This window comes from Perognathus longimembris, chromosome 2 (genome assembly GCF_023159225.1).
Source record: "Perognathus longimembris pacificus isolate PPM17 chromosome 2, ASM2315922v1, whole genome shotgun sequence".
In the NCBI taxonomy this organism is placed as follows: Eukaryota; Metazoa; Chordata; class Mammalia; order Rodentia; family Heteromyidae; genus Perognathus; species Perognathus longimembris.
Window position 1 is genome coordinate 71,059,163 of NC_063162.1, and position 6,720 is coordinate 71,065,882.

Consider the following 6,720-nt stretch of genomic DNA (forward strand, 5'->3'; position numbering starts at 1 on the left):
ATACTGTAATGACGATTAAAAACACACGGTCCCTGCTCACAACCAGATTTTGTGTGGTATCAGATCTTAAACAAACTCTCAGAGAAATGTTAAAATTAGCAATTTTAAGATGTGTTCTACAGGGAAATAAGAGCATCTGAGAGAATATTAGGCTGTTCTAGCCACAACTTGACGAAATCACCTCAGGTAAGGTATTCCTGAGGTTATAAATAAGTTTAAAATTAAGAATAAGGATATGTTTTCCTTGACGTTCGAGGGAGAGAAAAGAATCTCTCAACATTCAGAGTCACCCTATCAGTTTAAGTTGTGCACTGCACAAGTGCAGAGAATGCCACTTACATAGATTATCACAGGAACAGAACTCCCAGAGGTGCCCAAGACAGTGATCTTGCAATCTCAAGCAGTCAGGGGACCCCAGGTCTCCAATGATACCTTGAACAAAAGTCTATACATACAAGGCTTTGTGCTTAATATAAACAGAGTATGATTTAGTAACTTTTTCTTGATTAAAAAATGCATACTTCTTTGATGTTTTACTGTTTTGAGAAAACACATCCACACAACACACACACACACACACACACACACACACACACACACACGGGAATAGAATTTGCCAATATCCTTCCACTAATGTTTTGATTAGAATTAATTTGCAAATAAATGACATCATTACTACATTCAGTCATCCATGTAAGATCTACCATTAAGCACTATTCTTGCATTGTGTTTCTGTTACATTTCAGTAGAAGGTTCTCATTCATAGTGCCCTTCCCGAGGTTGCTTCAGGGTGGCTTTTGCTTTGGCTTCTTATTGCAAGTTGGATCTTTCTTTGAGATGTGTAAATATTGACCTTTCAGGTGTATCATACTCCTGTGCACACTCCAAAACATGAGCTGTGAGCTGTTCTACACGTCATCCTTTGATTCTCTGCTCCTCAACTCTGACTAATTTACGTTGCTCAGTGCCTATCTAAAGACCTTATATCAAAACAAAACCTTTGATAGTTCATGATTTCTTGAGTTCCATTCAGAGTAAATAAGTAGCACTGTGACTGAAGTTGCTGATACTATGCTAAAAAAATCTCTGATCCAAGACATCTCTTGCTATCTGTATTTATTCACTTACTGATATAAAAGGCACATTCCCTTATAAATGGCCAATCATTATCATGTTCCTCCAAGTAAGGCCTTGTTAAGGAACCCTGGAACAAACATTTCACTGGGTTTTCACTTTGAATAACATAATTGCATTCAACTTCAATTACTTTAAGTAGACCCTGCCATGAGTACTTCTAACCCCTCTTCTGTGTGCACAGTGGTGTCTCGCTGAGCAGTAGGCTGAGCAAATCAAAGGGAAGTACTATTTTAACAGTCCAATGCAGTGAATTGGTTTCTAAATGTGTATGAGACTGTGAAGGTGAATATTTTCTATGTGAGAAAAATATTTGCAATTTTAAGTAGCTTGTACCTTGAATATTGAACATGATAAAGAGTTGATTAAAAATAACTGGGGGAGGAGGGGAGGAGAAGAATCAAGGAATCCGAATGGTGAAGTAGTGACAGGGCTTAGCCTGAGCTCCCGTTGATCACACAGAGGAACAGGGCTCTAGCACAGAATTCCACTCCAACAGACCACACCAAACAAACCAGAAATCACCAGAGCTTGGCGCCAACCAAGAAAATTCAAGCTGAAGCATCTACAAGAGAGGAAACAAACACAGAGGAATTGAAGCAAATGGCGGGCGCAACAACCCTGCAACCACACGCTCCAAGTGGAGAGCCATCCTGATACGTATTTTCTCTCTTTCTGCTCCTCTCTACCCTTGCTACCCTCTGGTGACTCAACCTCACCAACAGATGGCAACGAAATACCCGGGATCCAGAAGCTGGCTCTTGGAACAGGATCAGCAGGTACAGCAACATGCACCAAGAACATCATTTTCAGAGACAAAGCAACTCCATGAGTTGGGGAGGGAGGAGGTGAGGTTGGCGTGGCTTAGGGGGTGGGGGGGAGGGGGGAGGGAGGGGAACTTCTAAGGCTGGAAACAGTCTCAACAGGGTGAGAAGACAATCTGTGAGTCTCTATCTCCAGCAAGCAGATACAGTAGGGCCTCAACACTGGAAGAGACCTGGAGGCGGGTCTCACATGCAGTGAATGTCCAGCCAACACTCTCGTCCCTCCGCCCCCTCCCCCCCACCTCATTGCAGCCTTACCCAAACTATCAATCTCAAAAACAGCCACTCCAAGTTCCTACACTTCAATGAAAATGAAAACATTTTAACGAAATCTCTGGGATATAGCAAAAACAGTGTTGAGAGGAAAGTTCATATCTCTAAGTGCACACATAAAGAAATTAGAAACAGCTCAAGTAAATAACTTCCTGATTGCAACTAGAGATGCTAGAAAAACTGGAACAAACCAAACCCCAAACTATCAGACAGAAAGAGATAGTAAATATTAGAGCAAAACTCAATAAACTAGAGAATTAAAAAAAAAAAAAAGAAACTAGATAAAACCAACAGAAAGGGTAATGGGGAGAGGGGAGGGGGTTATGAGGGACAAGGTAACAAACTACAAGAAATGTATCCAATGCCTAAAGTATGAAACTGTAACCTCTCTATACATCAGTTTGATAATAAAAACTTAAAAAAAAACCAACAAAACAAAAAGCTGGTTCATATCAGTTTGATAATAAAAATTTGAAGAAAAAAAAAAGCTGGTTCTTAAAAAAATAAATAAATCCATTAGATTTATCACCTGTTGTCACTGTATTTGATGTTGGCACCCTGTGTCTTATACATAGGTTTATCTGATTTGGGGAAGGGGAAGGAGAACAACAGAATGGTGAGACAAAGGGCAAAGGGTGAACCATTGAAACAGCCATACTCACTAGATACTGTGTTGGAAATGAGCCTTACAACTTGGAGGAGAGGAAGAAATTGGGGAAGAGGGAAAGTGGAAGAAAAATGAGAGACGGGTAACAATGTTTGACATGAAATGTACTCATTACATATGCAACTGTAACCCTTCTGTATATCAGCTTGACAATAAAGTTAAATTTTAAAAAATCAATAAAATATACAGCCACTAGCTAACTTGACAAAAAAAAGTTGAGACTCAAATCAACAAAATTCGAAATGCCAAAGGAATCATTATAACACACATCCCAAAATCAAAAGATTATGAAGGATTACTTTCACATCCTTTATTCAAATAAGATAGAAAGTCTAGTAAAATTGGATGGATTTCTAGAGACACACAAATTGCCTAAGAAGAACCAAGAAGATATAAATCACTGGAACAGGCACCTAATACAAAAGGATATTGAGGAAGAATAAAGAATCTTCCAATAAGGAAAAGGCCTGGTCCAGACAGATTCAGAGCTGAATTCTATACAACTTTTAAATTTGAACTAACACTGGTATTCTTCAAACATTTCCATGAAATAGAAACAGAAGAATTAAGTCCAAACTAATTTTTATGAAGCCAGCATCCCACTCATCCCCAAAACAGGTAGGGAATCCAACTAGGAAAATATAGACCGATTTCTTTCATGATTATAGATGCAAAGCTCTTCGATAGACTACTGGCCAACATAACTCAGTAATTAATTAAAAAAAACAAACCCATACATTATGATCCAGTGGGCTCAAAGCTCAAAACATGAGCAGTGCTGGCTTCTTCTTGGAGTGTCTCTTCTAGGCCTGAAGTTGGCCATTGTTTGTTTGTGATTTCACATGGCCTTCCAGACTATGGCAGGGGACTAAGGCTCTGCCATATGCTATTCTTTAATTTAATTAACTTCTTAAACGCCCTATCTCTAAATATAGCCACATTCTAAGAAACTTCAACATGAACTGGAAGATGGGGAGAATGACACAATTCAACCCATAAAAGTGCCCTACTTAAAAACCAGCCCTTCCTCATTCTAACTCAGCCTCATTCTCTTTAGTCTCCAGGTACCTGAGGTACTCTCAGGTGCTAAGATGTGCTGGGATCCCTACTGCCAAAACTTTTCCCTCATTGGCCACCCCTCTTATAGAATGCTCTGCCACCCTGGCATTATCCAACTCCTTACCATTCTTGAGCTATTAGCTCTTTTCCAAAAAGTGGAAAACCAAATTAGGCCCTCTTCTTTTATTGTACTCTGAAATTTTATTTCTCAGGGCATACTGCAGTCTGTGCAGATATACTTACATCATCATTCAAGGCATCATTCAATAACATTTCTTTTAAAAAGTCATTATCCAATAACATTTCTACAAAGACTTTAGAGACTTTCTGCTAGCACATAGTTAAGCAAGGGGGATTTTATTGTGACATTTTCATTCAGACCTATAATGCACACACATTAAATGCAGTTTGGATTTGCATTTCCTTTATAGCTAAAGATGTTGAACCTTTTCTTTTGTATTTGTTAGCCAATAGTATTTCTTCTGAGAACTGTCTATTCAACTTGTTTTGGCCATTTATTAACTGGATTATCTGCTATTTTGCAGTTTAACTTTGGGGGACCTTCCTTGTATGTTTGGATATGAGATTTTTTTAGCTATTGAATAGCTGGCAAAGATTTTGTTCCATTCTGTGAGTTGTATGTTGGTTCTGGTAAATGTTTATATTCCTGTGTAGGAACTTTTTGATTTGATGTAATTCTAATGTGTTAATTCCTGCTCTTATTTTCTGGGCAAATATAGTCTTATTCAGAAATCATTACCTGTGTCTAGATCTTCCAGTATTTTCTCTTTTTCTGTAATAGTTTCAAAGTTTTGGATCTTACATTAGGATCTTCAATCTATTTGGAACTCATTTCTGTTCCAAGGGAGAAACAGGGGTCTCGTTTCAATCTCTTGTATATAAATAATAAATTTTCCCAGCACAATTTCTTGAAGAGACTATTTTTCTGGCTCCTTTGTCCAAAATTAAAAGGCTATATGCTTGTGGCTTTATTTCTGAGTCATTTAGTACATCTTAGCAAGTGTGACACAGTTGAAAAACCTCTGTATTTTATCAGACCATAATGAAATTAGAATAGAACATAAAAGAAACCACAGAAAATATTCAAACACATGGAGACTGAACAACACATTGTTGCATGACCTGTGGGTCTTTGAAGAAACAATGAAAGCTGGGAATCCGGGAATTCCAAGAATGTACTGAAAGTAGAAACAAGCCTACCAGAATATTTGGGATGCAACAAAGGGAAGGAAAGCTTATGAGCACCTAGGCTACAAAAACAGAAAAAATCTCAATAAGCTTGCTAATGATGCACTCATGCTTCTAAAATAAAACTAAACATAACAAGCCCAAAACTTGCAGATGAGAATAAATAGTAAATATGAAGGTCCAAATTAATGAAATGGAGACAAAGAAAACCCTAGATTTTAGAATCAATGAAAAAAATTTAAAGCTGCTTCATTGAGAAATAAACAAGGTAGATAATTCTCTAGACAATATGACAAAAAGAATGAAAAAAGAGACTCAAAGTAAATACCCTTTTAACCTAAACAGCCACAATAGAATACTTTTTGGGTTTTGTGTCACTACTGGGGCTTGAACTTCTGGTATGCTAGTCCCACTTGGCTTTTGCAAAAAGAATCAATACTCTACCATTTGGGCCACACTTCCACTTCTGGCATTTTTAGGCTGGTTAATTGGAAATAAAAGTCTCATGGGTTTGTCTGCCTGGGTTGACCCTGAACCTCTCAAATCTTAAACTACCAGCACTCAGTTTGTTTTGGAATACTTAGAAAACCCATACTCAAATAAACTGGAAAACTCAGAGAAAGGGATACATTTCTAGATATATTTGACCTATCAAAATTGAATAAAGAGGCTATAAACCATTTAAAACAGATCTGTAACAACCAATGATATTGAAGCAGTAATAAAGAATCTTTCAACAAAGAAAAACACAGGATCTAATGGATTAATTGCTGAATTCCATAAGACCTATCAGAAAGACCTAACACGAAGACTCCACAAACTTTTCCATGAAATAGAAAAGAGAAAATACTACCAAACCTATTCAACAAAGCCATTTTAACACTATACAAAACTAGATAAAAGCAATACAAAATTAAAGACCAATTTTCCAGGTTTTTTTTTTAACTGTATTTTTTTCTCTTTTCTTTTTTGGTACTGGGGGTGGAACCCAGACTTTGCACTTGCTACGCAAATGCTTTGCCACTGAGATACATCCAAGCCCCCAATTCTCTTTAATGAACATAGATGTAAAGTTTCTTAACAAAATAGTTACAAACAAATTTCAGTAAAACATTAGAAGAATCATACACTATGATCAAGTTGGTTTCATCCCAAGGATGCAAGGATGGTTCAATATATGTAAATTAATAAATATAAGACAGCACATAAAAGAACCAAAAATCAGATATTCATCTCTATTGACACAAATTGACAAAAATTCCACATTCTTTTGAGGTAAAACGTCTGAGGAAACTAAGAATAGAAAGACTGTACAGCATAACTAAGTCCATATTCAAACTTATACTAAATATGAAAAACTGAAACTATTTTCTCTAAATTTAGGACTAAGACAAGAACATCCATTCTTCTCACTCCTACACAATGTAATACTAGAATTCTTAGCAAGAGCAAGGAAGCAAGTAAAAGAAATTAAAGGTATTCAAAAAGGTAAGAAGTCAACTTGTCCTTATTTATTGATGGTATGCTCTTGTTTTAAAAGACTCTAACACACAC